We start from the raw sequence: 13,544 nt of genomic DNA, 5'->3' as shown, positions 1-13,544 counted from the left end.
GTAAAATTCATTCAATAATAGGAGATTATTTGACCTAGGATAACACATTTTTTCGCAACTAACCTTAGCCTGTCGTTTGTGCATTTTCTCTGCCAATTAGAATTTAAAGTTCATTAGAGGCAGATAGAGAATATTTTGTTCTCTCGTACTATGTGAGAAGTCTCCCACATACAATGTTCAGTGCATAGTAAATGTTTGTTTATTCAAATTTAATTAAGAATAATTTGCATGGAGTGAATGTGAAAGCATACACTCACCTCCTTGGGATTTACTTTCATGAAACCAGAATATGAACCATGGGATCATCTGCCTGGGGTTCAGATTCTAGGTCCAAACCATCACTAGTCTTCAGGTTATTGATTAAATTATTGTCTTCCTGAGCTTCCATTTCCTCACATACATGATGATATGTTGTATGTGCCCTTTCTAAAAAGACTAAATGAAAAATAGAAGTTTAAATTCTACCTCAAGTTCTGAGCTTGAATCCTATTTCTGTTGTTTGCTACACCATCTCAGAACCTGAACTCCCTCTTTTCTGAGTTAATGTTCATAGAATCCATCTCCTGGAATTGTTTGGATCAAATAAAACAGTATGTGAACCTCAGGATGGTTTCTGATACCTAGTAGGCATCCTATTAATGTTATTTATTACTCTGAAAAATCATCTTACACATTTAACACCAATGGACTCCAAAGGCTGTTGTGGTCATAGCAGATGGACTTTGTGGTTCTGTCAATAAGGAGAATTAATTTTGGTTATATGGATGGCGTTCTTGATGTGTTAACTCTGTGAAATGACACCAAATTCTTCTAGAATGGAGACTTGACTTGGGCAGAGAATAAATATCTGAATTTAGCTTATGTTCTTAAAGTGTGGGTTGGAGACATGTTTTATTGAACACAGCTATTTTGTGTCATGTTGATTTCCTCAGGATATGAATCAGAGAGAAAGAACTGAAGTCTTGTCCCAGGAAGAAAGGGGAGGAGAGGCAGAGGATTTTTCACTGCTAAGGCAATTTACACACTTGTCCTTTTCATAATGAGTCATGGTGTGTGATGCATTTCATAGCAATGTCTATGAATTTCCAATTCTGGAATTATACACACAAGTCAAATAAGGGAGGGATAAGAAAACAGACGTTTAATTCACCTAGTTACCATTCACAGAGTTCTGGAAGCAGAAATTCTAGAAAATGGCTCCATTTTTAAGACATATTTTTAAACCCCTTGAGAGGGGTAATTAGCTTTTAAAAATTTTTCAGGAGACACTCGGCACAGTTTTGTGGTAACCAGCTCCAGAATAAAAAAAAAAAAAAAAAAAAAAACAAAAAAAAACATTTTCTAATCGCTCGCCTAAATCTTTTTTCCTTTTCTATGACTTCAGACTAACTTGTCCCTTTTCCCTTTCATTTTCACTGAACTAAGTTAATCTTAAAATGATACTGCAACCTTTTCAAAACATTAAGTGTAGCATCCTTCGCTTTTTATTCTTCCTCATAAAACAAATCCAACTCATTTATAAAGCTCCTGTCCTGTCTTTTTTTTTTAAATTATTATTTCAAGCCACTTTAGGCTACTAATTTTGAAGATCTGTCATCTATTCTAATGACAGAATAGAAAGCACCAACGTCCTCTTTGTTTACTTAGACACCTCACAGACTTGGTACCACTCAGAATACATTGCAGAAGCTCAAAATATTAACTGAGTTGATAAATATGGTCTCATTTTATATAGCTTATATTCATTTTTTAAAATTTTTAACTTTCTCAAAAACTTTTTTTTTAAAGATTTATTCATTTTATTACAGCCAGATATACAGAGAGGAGGAGAGACAGAGAGGAAGATCTTCCGTCTGATGATTCACTCCCCAAGTGAGCCGCAACGGCCGGTGCGCGCCGATCCGAAGCCGGGAACCAGGAACCTCTTCCGGGTCTCCCACGCGGGTGCAGGGTCCCAATGCACTAGGCCGTCCTCAACTGCTTTCCCAGGCCACAAGCAGGGAGCTGATGGGAAGTGGAGCTGCTGGGATTAGAACCAGCGCCCATATGGGATCCCGGGGCATTCAAGGTGAGGACTTTAGCCGCTAGGCCACGCCGCCGGGCCCCTCAAAAATTTTTGTATGAGGTTATCTCATTTTCATGCCTCCACCTTCAGAAACATTTGCCTTTGTGTATGAAGCCAGTAAGTGTCAGAGAGGAGACCTGAACTTGGTCTCTAACTTCCAGTCACATAGATGTATTGACTTACTCTGAATATTTGCTAAAATAGAGCTGCTAGGGACTTGAAACAGTGTGGATCCAAACTTAACAGCTCACTCAGCTAATGAGGAAGGAATTCAGGCGAGTTTGGGAAGTATGCTATTTTTGGAAGTGATATTTCTTTGTAATTGTGAAGTGTGACTTGTTTGGAGCTAACTTTTTTAAAAATGTATTTATTTATTTTTATTAGAAAGGTAGATATACAGAGAGAAGGAGAAACAGAAGGATCTTCCATCTGCTGGTTCACTCCCCAAGTGGCAGCAAAGGCTGGAGCTAAACTGATCCGAAGCCAGGAGTCTCCTCCACATGGGTACAGGGTCCCAAGGCTTTGGGCCATCCTCTACTACTTTCCCAGACCACAAGCAGGGAACTGGATAGGAAGCAGTGCATTCGGGAACCGAATCGGCTCCCATTTGCAATTCTGACACATGAAAGGCAAGAACTTTAGGCACCAGGCTATTTTGCTGGGCTCCACAGCTAGTTTTTATTTACCACTGAGCCAAACTTGTTCATAGCCAGATTTTATCTACCATTGACCCAAGCACATTCTACAAGCTTATGCTTCTATGTATTGTCTGTACGTTTTGTTCTGGGTGTGAAATCCTTAAAGAACATAATGTAACAGTTTAAATTCTCCTTCATTGCGATATGAGACAATGTGGTGCCTCAGTTAAATGATCCATGGTCAATGTGAGGACCTTGTTGCATGTCTTCATGACGTCTTGGTTACTCCAAGATTTCTTCTACGCCTTTTATTACTCTTCTGGGGTTCAAAATCAGCAAAAGTTAACACTGAGTGATCAGGGTTTGTTATACTGAGTTCCCTAAATGTGTGGTCAGTGCCAGGATCTGTCACCAAGTTGGGACTTCAGACATCATTTCTATTATCTAAGAAACTTGGTATCATTTGGGAATTTGTCCATAGCAATGAGGCCTTAGGTAACTCACCAAAAATTTGCTAGATCATTTGTAAAATGGGATGCTTGTCTACCTTTTTAGGATTAGTAGTAATGTTAGAATCCTAAAAATATTTGGCCTAAGAGAGAATTCGACTTGAATGGATTGTGTGGAGTTCTATTCTTTATTAGTTTACATATTGATGATTGCTGTGTGAATAATCAACGCAAAAGTGCTCTTGGTGAGGTACTTGAGGAGTTAGCTTTTTAATGAAGAAGTCATTTTTCTTTTTTTACAAATTCTTATAATCTTCCAATTCTGGCCTTTTCCCTCCATTCACAATGGGATTGCCAATTTAAAGATGCATTGGGGAATGATTTGTCACAATCCAGAATCCTAAATCTCAACAGGAAAAGTCTTAGGGTCACACAACTCAGAGCATTGTGAAATCAATTAAACCAGGGCTCCGGAATATGTGAGTAGCCTAGCACTTTCTCATTAATTCGAGGCAAATGCCCAGAAAGAGCATTTCCAAAGGTTAGTGAAAGAGAGCAGGCCATGGAGACACTGTTGGATGTTGCATCCAATTATAGCATTTACCCATGGGAAACATCTGTATTCCAGAGTTGATCTTAAAAGGCCAAGAAGAGATAAAAGTCTGTATTCTAACATTGTCTCCAGAAGGAAGTCATCATACACTTGTAAATGAACACTTTTTCTTCCTCAATATTTCTCAACCCTGAATGAGAATCTGACTTATCTGGAGAACTTGCACAGTTATAGATGACTGGGCATTACCAAAAAAAAAAAAAAATTCTGATTATTTCAGTCTGGGGCGGGGTTGACCTCAGAAACGTACAACTATAGTAAGTTTCCCGATTGTGCTAATGTGATATGTACAGGGTTATATGCTAAGAACACTGTGCTACTTGATGATCCTTATAGGTGCCAAGACAGACACCAACATTTGGCTCAGCAGTTGATGCCACCTGGGCCACTCACATCCTAAATAGTATCCAGGTTTGAATCCCAGCTCTACTCCAGTTTCATCGTCCTATTAATGCATACCTTGGGAAGCAGTAGGTAATTGCTCAAGTAGTTTAGTCCCTGCCATTTACGTGGGAGACCGAGACTTCAATATATGATTCCTGGCTTCAGTATGGTCCAAGATCCAAATAGCCACAGAAGCAAGGGTGGTCCAAGCTGAAACCAAGAGCCTAGAATTCCAACTGCATTAGTCACATAGGGAGCAGGGCCCCATGTACTTGGACTTTCATCTACTGCCTTACCAGGCACAGTAGCAGGAAACTGAATCAGAAATGAAGTCAGCAGTTTGCTACTGTGATGTGGGATGCAGACATCCCAAGGAGCAGCTTAAACCATTCCACCACAACATCCGCCCCGGGAAAAAAATTCCTCACGCAATTCTGTTGGGTTGGGAAATAGTAATGGTATTTGGATTCTAGCAGTATATTTGACTTTAAAGTAGATAGTATCATCCACATTAAGAGTTGTAATGCTGCTGGGAGCAGCAGTGAGAACCTGTGTAAATTCATTTCATTGCTTCAGATTCAAAGAAATGAGCATTCTCTACTAAAATGTCAAACAATTGTTTAGAAGAAAACAAAGCTTCAGTATATGCCTCTACAAATATTTATTTAAAAAATTAGTTGAAGTGAAACAAAATACAATGCTGTGAGTATGTCATTTTAAGTGGTTTTTTTGTGTTTGTTTTTTTTCTTTTTAAAGTGCACTTTTAAAACAGGAATCTTATATTTTTTCAACAAGGAATCCTTTTTCTGGTAATTGTTTCTATACCTCACATAGACATTCCTCATTGCTTCACTAACCTTCAAAATGTTTAAAATTAGGTTATTTGTATAGAAAATTTTTGTTTTTCAACTCAGGGTGTATGCATGTTCATAATACTTTTTTTCATGATAAATGTGAGTGGAGCACTTTTTATGAGAAATCTTCTTCAATGATTCTTTGCTTCAAAAAGATGATTGGGATCAAACCTCATCAGTGTTGGCAACTTTTACATACTGAATTTAGTTCCTCAACGTATATAAATAGAAGTTTTGATTAACCTTATTTTTTGTAGTCCATAAACTTCTAACGACAGTAGAAAGCACCTACCTGATTTTGCAAAGAAATGTAGTGGACTTGCGACTCCAAATAGATAAATTCTGTTTCTTTTCTGGGTTACAAAACAAGACAAAACAAAACACAAAACACCTGTCACTTTCAGGATAGAGATTTATGTCTGAGTACATTGCTGAAACAGAATTTATAAAATGTAACTCAGTAACACATTGCATAGGTGTTTTGCAATGATAATCATTTTCTTAGTTGAGGCTGGTATAACAAAATGCCACAAAGTAGCTTGCTCATAAATGACAGAGTCCAAGGGTAGAGTATCAGAATGTCCTCTTGTGCTTCATCCAGTACTGACCTGTGCTTGTGTCCTTTCATGGTGGGAAGAGGATAAGAGAATTCTCTGAGCTCCCATTGGTAAGCAAACTATTCCCATTCATGCAGGCTGCACCCTTACAATCTAGTTTTGTTTTTCCAAAAAGCCTTTTTCCTAATCCCATCATGTTGGGATTAGGATTTCAACACATGAATTTTGGAGGAACACAAACATTAATCTACTGTTTTAATAAAATATAATTATGGAAGATAGATGTTTAAAATATACTTATTAGGATTCTTTAATATGAGTAACATGTGCATTCAATACAAAGAGGAATGATCATAGTAATGGATTCAGAGTTGTAGGGGGGAAAAGTGAGACTCTTCATACAAACCATTCATTAAAATTCATGGCCCATTGTAAGTGTCCAGTAAATAAAAGTATTAGGTGACAGGCTTCCTTAAGTAAGAACCATTAAAGTTGTTTAAGGAACTATTCTCTGTGTGTGTGTGCATGCGTATGTGTGCATTTTGGTAAAGAGTAGGAGTACATGGTTACCATGGCCAACATCTCTTTGTTGGTAACGAAAATTTGGCAGCGGAATCATATAGAGCCAGGTGGACAAGCAACAATCCCTCAGCTTTTATGTGCCAGGCACTATAGTAAGCACCTTATATATACATTTTATTTAGTCTTATGATAGCCTACACAGACAGTTGTATTAACTCAATTGTATGTGTGAGGAAATTGAGTTGAGAGAAATGATTAAGTGCTACAATGGGAAAGCTCTCTGCAGATTGTTAAGTAAATTAAAAAACTGACCCTCTCTACTAAGCTGCCCATAAAAGAGCAAAATCCTCACCAAGGTCACTACAGGATTTGATTTCTAAGCCCCAAGTCTTCTTTTCACTATACTGAGTTATTGAATTGCTCATGTAAATCCAAGTCAAATTCAAATGCATGTTCCTAGCATAGTCAGAATGAAAGTGTCAGCTTACTTTGCGATTGGTCATGGATTTCAGTTCATCCTTGTGAACATGTGTTTGGGGATGGTTCAGCTTTTGGCATTGATTAAAGTTAAAAACAAAAGGAAAATCTCATCTTTGTCCCATGAGAGGACATGTTCTTCACTTTTCAGAAGACCAAAATATACTGTCTTTGGAACCTGATCCTTTCAAACTTAACTGAGTATTGCTCTGGTTGATGAAAAGTAGAGTTTCCCTCTCTGTGAATAGAAATTCCAACATGAAAGACGGAGAGAAAGAGAAGGAAGGAAGGAAGGAAGGAAGGAAGGAAGGAAGGAAGGAAGGAAGGAAGGAAGGAAGACTCCAATTTTTTTTCTTTTCAGAACAAAGGAAAACCAACCAGACCAATAATTTTTCCAAGGGAAAGAACAAACAGTAGTAACTTGGTTTGAGAAGCATTTTTTTTGAAGATAATGGATGATGTCACACTGGGTTCTCCCATGGTAGTTAGTTGTTGAACACCAAGCAACTTCCTTTATAGATGAAAAATAGTCGTCAGCTGTTTGATACCTGAGTTTGTTCTAGAAAAATAATAAAATACATTAATACATGGAAACCAGGAATTTCCTTTGTTTATGGAGAAACATCTTTGAGGGGAACCTTTAAAAGATGCTTTCCCCACCATTAGTATGGGTTTTTTTTCTCTCTTAGCTTTTCCTCCTGCCACTATGGCAGGGGACTAGGGTCTTTTTGCTTTTCCTCCTGCCACTATGGCAGGGGGTAAGGGTCTTTTTCTATCTCAGAACCCCCTCTCGTCACTAGGACGGGAGTCTCCTTTCTCAGCTTTTCTAATAAATCTTACTTTAAAACTAAAAAAAAAAAAAATACATTAATACAAACATTTTGAAAACAATACAGAAACATCAAATTTCTAGTTCTAAAATTTTTTCACTGTTTTTTTTAAAAAAGATTTATTTATTTTTACTGGAAAGACAGATCAGATTTATAGAGAGGAGAGACAGAGAGGAAGATCCTCCATTCATTGGTTCACTCCCTATTTGACCACCGTGGATGGAACTAAGCTGATCTGAAACCAGGAGCCAGGTGTTTCTTCTAGGTTTCCCACATGAATGCAGGGTCCCAGGTTCTTGAGCCATCCTCTACTGTTTTCCCAGGCCACAAGGAGGGAGCTGGATGGGAAGTGCAATAGCTGGGACATGAACCAGTACCCGTATGGGATCCTGGCACTTGTAAGGTGAAAATTTAGCCATTGAGCCATTATATGGTGTGTGGGAGGTGGAGTTTACAGTCTCCGTACCTTGTCACCTTTCAGCTTTTATAAGATATAAAAACAAACCCTTCACCAAGTTAGCAGTCACACAAAATAGGAAAAATAATGCCAAAATATTTATTTTTTTCTATTTATAAGCTATGGTAGGGAGTTGAGAGTTCCCATTCTGGAAGGAAAATAACTGATTGGGTTTTCATGATGCATTTAATATAGGATCAACTGGATATAAATAAGAGGGATTTTCAAATAGTTCACAGAAAATGTGTATTATCCCAAAAAACTGGGATTTCAAAAATTTTGCAGTGAAATGAATTTATCTTTTAATTCCCTTTCCCAGAAACTTTTGAAGTTCTGCATATATGAAGGATTTAGTTTTTTAATAGTAACAAAAAAAAAGTTGTTCATCCTTGTTCACAAAGGCCAGTTTAGAAAAAATTTAGGGCAGTTGTAGCATAGAGCTTAATGGCTAAAAGAGTAGCTTAAGATAGAAATTGGTCATTCAGAAGAGCTGAAATTTTCTTTTTCCCGAAAATACTTTTAAAATCTGCTAAGCATCCATCTCAGATAACCTGTGACAGGAATCTGTACTGAGGGTACTAAGGATTGTCATGCGTGCTAAGGGTGAGGCCAAGGTCTTGCCGTCACTCAGTATCAGGGCTTGGCATGTACACTGAGACCGGGATGAGGGCAGAGATCCAACCCAGCTTCCTCCAGCTTTAGACAACTCCATCTGAAAAAAAAAAAAACTGACTCATTCCCAAATTCCCCTACCCCCAAGCAACCTCCTTGAAACCACAGCGCCTACCCCCCCAAACCAACCTCCTCACCCCCCCACACCCTTTGCCCTGTGTTAACATTTTCTTTAGTGGTGCAATCTTGTTCTGAGATTACAGGGAAGCTGAGTTTTATTAGAGATCTTTCAACAAACTCATTTTATTTTCACTGCCCCTCGGCAAGTGCTGAGTCACTTTCAAGGCTTCTCAGCATTCCACGGACACCCCATCCTTCTTTCCTCTCCTTTTCTCTTAAATCTTCCTTTTTTTTTTCCCAACAGACTTGCTATTGGAAAAGGCTAAGAAGAGCCAATAAACTTGGCCACCTCACTTCTACTCCTCAGGTGAGTGTCACTCTGCGTTTCTAACTAGACTGAAGGTGTTAGTAAGGAGCCTTTCCCCAGGTTGCCTGAAGAACTGTCCTGTTTGATCTTTTTGATGCTGGTTCTCTGTTAGAATTAACCATGCAAAGCAACTTGATGGCACTTCCATGCTTCTTGTAACATTCATCTCTGGGGTAATTTTACGGTGTGTATTTTCTCCTTGCATGTTGTAAAGAGCTGGATTTCCGTCTCTTTGCTGCGCATCCTAGCAGCTGTGGCTCATTTACTTTGCAAGGGCATTTGAAGAAATTGCTATTTTGGAAGCTGCTTAACATATGGGATAATTGTCTTAAAGCACTTTACAGTTTGCATAGCGCTTTCCGATTATTTTACCCAGTCACTTCTCACAGAGCCCTAGAACATATTATTTACTTTTTTTTTTCAGAAAAGGAAATAGGGGTACTAAAGAAATTACAGCATGGCAAGACAATTTAGCTCATTTCTGATTTAATCAACAGATAAAACCCTCTTTCTTCAGCTGCTTTAATACCTGTGAGCAGAAAGCTTCATGCCTTTTGACCCAAACAGGTAGACAGACACTCCTGCTGTGCTTCCTAGCATGTGTAGTCCAGATAGTGTTCGTTCAGTGCTGAATGAGCTCCTCGGGAACTGGACATTGAGCACTGGACAGACTGGTTCTTGTTTATCTGCTTTTACTGCAGGTGATGTAGTGGGGAGATAAGCACCATCTTTTGGGAATCAGACTGCTACGGTTGAAACCTAGACTCCAACCCTTTTCAGCTCTGTGGTTGAGTTACTTAACTCCTCTTAGCTCCATACTTCTTATCTCCGAAATGGGAAAATTATAGTTGGCACATCATGAAGTGGTTGGGAGGCTTAAGGAACCTTGACTGTGTGAACCTTTAAGCATGGTGCCCAGTCTTGCAATCACCCCTCAGCAAATGTTGGCTTATGTTATCTGTGGCTCCAAAGGTGATCACCAGGCTACTTCTCTTCAGGAAGGCCCATATACCTTAACGCTTAGTGCACCATTTTGTAACTTTCTCAGAAATACATAATGTGATGAGGAAATCCTACTAAAGGTAACACCATCATTTATATAATCTTTATGCATTTGGTTATGTGTAAATGCAAATATACACAATTGCATTCATACAGAACATTTAGGACAAGTACTTTCAGGTTAGAAGGACGATGATTTGTATTGAAATTAATTTGTGCATACAAGCCGTATTTGGGAAGAGACTACTGTTTTCGGTAAAATTACTAGTGCTTTGTCTTAGAAACCATTTAAGGGAAACAAAATAACTGAAGAAGGTGGCTAAACTAGGCATATATTTGCTATCAGAAAAACAAGGACACGCCAAAGAATGATAATACCTTACTGGGAATTAATGGGAAGCAGAGCTGGTGCTACTCAGAGGTGCAAAACTATTAACCAAAGTGCAGTCTCCGGAATTAGAGAAGTTTCCAGAAAATGATTCCTTTATTTTACTTTCATGTCATAAAACATTGCACTTGAGTGAAAAATTGGAAACCTATTGCAGCACTTAGTGCATGGCGAACTTGCAGTAAAACCTTGTCTAACTTATATTGAATATCCTCTCTGTTAATAATAACGCAGCATAACATTAAGCCAGAATGAACAGGGCATGGCTTCCCATTCCTCATTTGACTTTTCCCCATGGAATGAACTACTTTACCTCTCAGAAGGAAGCAAAGAACTCATTCAGAAACAGTGCTGAAGGCTTGGAGTTATTGTTGTTTATATTTCCATGGACAGAGGCATAATTCTATTGGCTTCAAAGGCCTTTTCTTCTATCTTCCATTCTGGCAAGCCAGTGCAGGAAGAAGACTTCCTTCTATTCCTACATGTTACAAATGGAAACCCAGAGGAGGGAGCTCTGCCCAAGGTCACACGCTCAAACATTCTCAGACACACGTATTAACCCTAATTTGACTCTCCCAAATTTGACCAAATGGTACTCCATGTAATTTTCTTGGCCCTTTGAAAAATATAGGACACACCTTTCTCTCTATGCCTTCCCCACCATCCACTGGTGTCCGAATACCACCTCTTCAACAGCTCTACTTCCTTCTATTGCTTAGCTAAAATGTGTGTCTCCACAATTAGGACTCAAACTAAGGGAGTCTTTAGATGAGTCAAAGTGATATGTAAATATAAAGATATAAATGCTGTCAATGCGTTTCTCCTTAGGATGCTCTGCTGCTTTTACTACAGCGATGTCTAGCTCCAGGGTAGCACTGATTTCTCTCAGGATTTGGTAATGTGAGTTGAGGCTTTGCTTTATGGTTAACATAGCTGGTGACAAGAGCAAGCTGAAGCTTGTGGGGAGAGATTCAACAGCAGCCGACTGAGGTCATTGCTTGCACAGAACCTCCGAGAAGACAGATTGCCTGTGGCTCTTGCAGCGTCATTCCCCTGACAGTAGTGAGGCAGACAGAAAGTAGACAAATGACAGTGTCCTTTGAGGGGCAGTGGAGGGCACAGGGATTTTTTTCAAAATTAGCCAGACAGAGAGAAAATCTGCCTTTTCTATTCTGACTATGCTTGGCTCTGCGAGGTGTTGCAGGTTCTGTATCAGCGACAGGTGATTCTTATATAAGAGTGGAATCTCGGGTGTGATTAATTTTGTCTTGAGAATTCTCAGCTCAGTTGCTGCAGATGGCGGTGTCATGATGATAGAGTTAGAGAGTAGCAACCTGCGGAGCAGTGGGCTGTTTGTGAAATGGCTACTCAGTTCAGAACTGTTTGCGCTAATGCTTTAGAACCTCAAGGTCATGACCAAGGGGCACAGCCCAACTACGTGGTTAACATTCATTCTAGAAATATTCTCTCCTATATCCTTAGATATTGCTCCTGGCTCGCTTGAGTTACCCCCCGCCGCCTGCTTCCACACAAACACACCTCCTCCTGAATCAGGTTGTAGCTTGTGGTCTGAGGTCTAGTATGACAAGTCAGGTTACAGGTCAATTCTGTGCTTGAGAAAGACTTGCTTTGCTAGAGTTTGCATCAACCAGGTTGATTTGGACAAGGAGAAATTTCTAAACACACCATCACATGCATCACTCTAGACCACCCTTTCTGTGGTCTAGAGTGCTTCCCCAGTGACAACTTTCAATTCATTGCTTCTTTGCCTTGGCCCTGAGGGGTTTGTAAATCCCCCAAAAGTACTCATGCATGTTAAATCCTGAACAAAATATGCTTCCCTCTAAGGAGAGAGTTTACAGTGCTCTTAAAATTCGTATGGATGTTTGAGATCCATGACAGTAGATTTCACTGTATATGCAAAGTTGAAATCTGCATCTTAACTGTATCAGTAAAAGCGTTGAATGTTGGCCACCCAGTTAGATGCTGTTGGGAACACTCACATTTGCTAACAGAGTGCCTGGGCTCATGTCTTGGTTCTGCTCCCAAATCCAGTTTCCTTCTAATGAACCCCAATAAGCAGCAGGTAATGGTTTAAATAGTCAGGTCCCTGCTACTCTCATAGGAGGGCTGGGTTGGGTTCCTACTGCCTGGCTTTAAGCTCATCCAGTTGTTGCTATTATAGGCTTTTGGGTAGTGAAGCAGGAGATAGGACCACTCTCTTTTCTCTCTTTCTCTCTCTCTCTCTACCTCAGACTCTGTCCCTCTGTAACTTTTTTTCTTTCTATCCATTTGTCTTTCAAATGATAGAAATATGACAAGTGATTAAAATAATAACAATTAAGTACTATTTCAAGGAACATAAAAATGCATGCTATATTTGCATTTGTCTTGGTCTATCTCAGTACCTAATCCTCAGAAAATAGTACAATAGTGGATTTATGCTGTTTGTATTGTATTATAAATAATGTAATATTTATATTTCATTTGTATTTGGTTGATAAGGGAAATTCAGGGATCCACAATGTAATGCGTTTATGAATATAATATTTCTGAAGCTCAGTTGACTGATAAACCACTGAAAGAAAGTGCCTTCTCCATCTGTTTTCTGTGACAAATAGAAATTTTAGAGATATGAATGTAAGGCTTTTGAATGAGCTTTCTGACAGTGTGTGAATTGCCATCTAATTTGTTCACAGTTGAGTTTTGCAATTACATCCATTCAGATAAAACAATTGTCTAGGAGCCCTCAATTGTCTTAGAGATGTGAAACCTTCCCTCTTTCTCTCAATCCTGACTTTCATAAAAGAAATGGTGAGCTAAGTCAGAATGACATTGCCTTGCCTGAGTCAGGCTGAGAGATCAAGTCAAGGCTATAATACATATTATAAGAAGTCTCGAAAGTCTCTTGTCTCAGTGGAAGAACTTGCCTTAGATGTTGGAGAGACAGGATGGTAGTGTGGCTAAAAGGGTGCATGGCAGCAGGCCAATTCTGCGTGAGGTATCCTCAACAAGGACCTTGGTACCCAGCAGTGGGTCGTCACATCGCAGAACCAGAAACACCGAGGTCTTTGGAGCAAAAGAGAATGAAACAAAGAAGTGATGCCTTAAAGGAACAGCACCATTCTTCCCTCCTTAGTTGCTACTCAGGCCCAGACCCAGGGGTTTTCAGAAAGTTCAGAGAAGGGGTGGGCATTTGGGCAGGCAGT

General features: G+C 39.3%; 1 long non-coding RNA gene across 1 annotated transcript in view; it reads left to right on the top strand.

The window, feature by feature from the left end:
• Positions 1 to 13,544, top strand: part of LOC105941825 (uncharacterized) — a 45,149-nt gene that overhangs the window by 13,935 nt on the left and 17,670 nt on the right. The window contains exon 2 of the long non-coding RNA XR_001168197.2: positions 8,883 to 8,945. This is a non-coding gene — a long non-coding RNA (uncharacterized LOC105941825). The remainder of the gene's footprint in view (positions 1 to 8,882; positions 8,946 to 13,544) is intronic.

The sequence above is a fragment of the Ochotona princeps genome, chromosome 4 (genome assembly GCF_030435755.1).
Source record: "Ochotona princeps isolate mOchPri1 chromosome 4, mOchPri1.hap1, whole genome shotgun sequence".
NCBI lineage: Eukaryota > Metazoa > Chordata > Mammalia > Lagomorpha > Ochotonidae > Ochotona > Ochotona princeps.
This window is presented reverse-complemented; position numbering and strand designations above follow the sequence as displayed.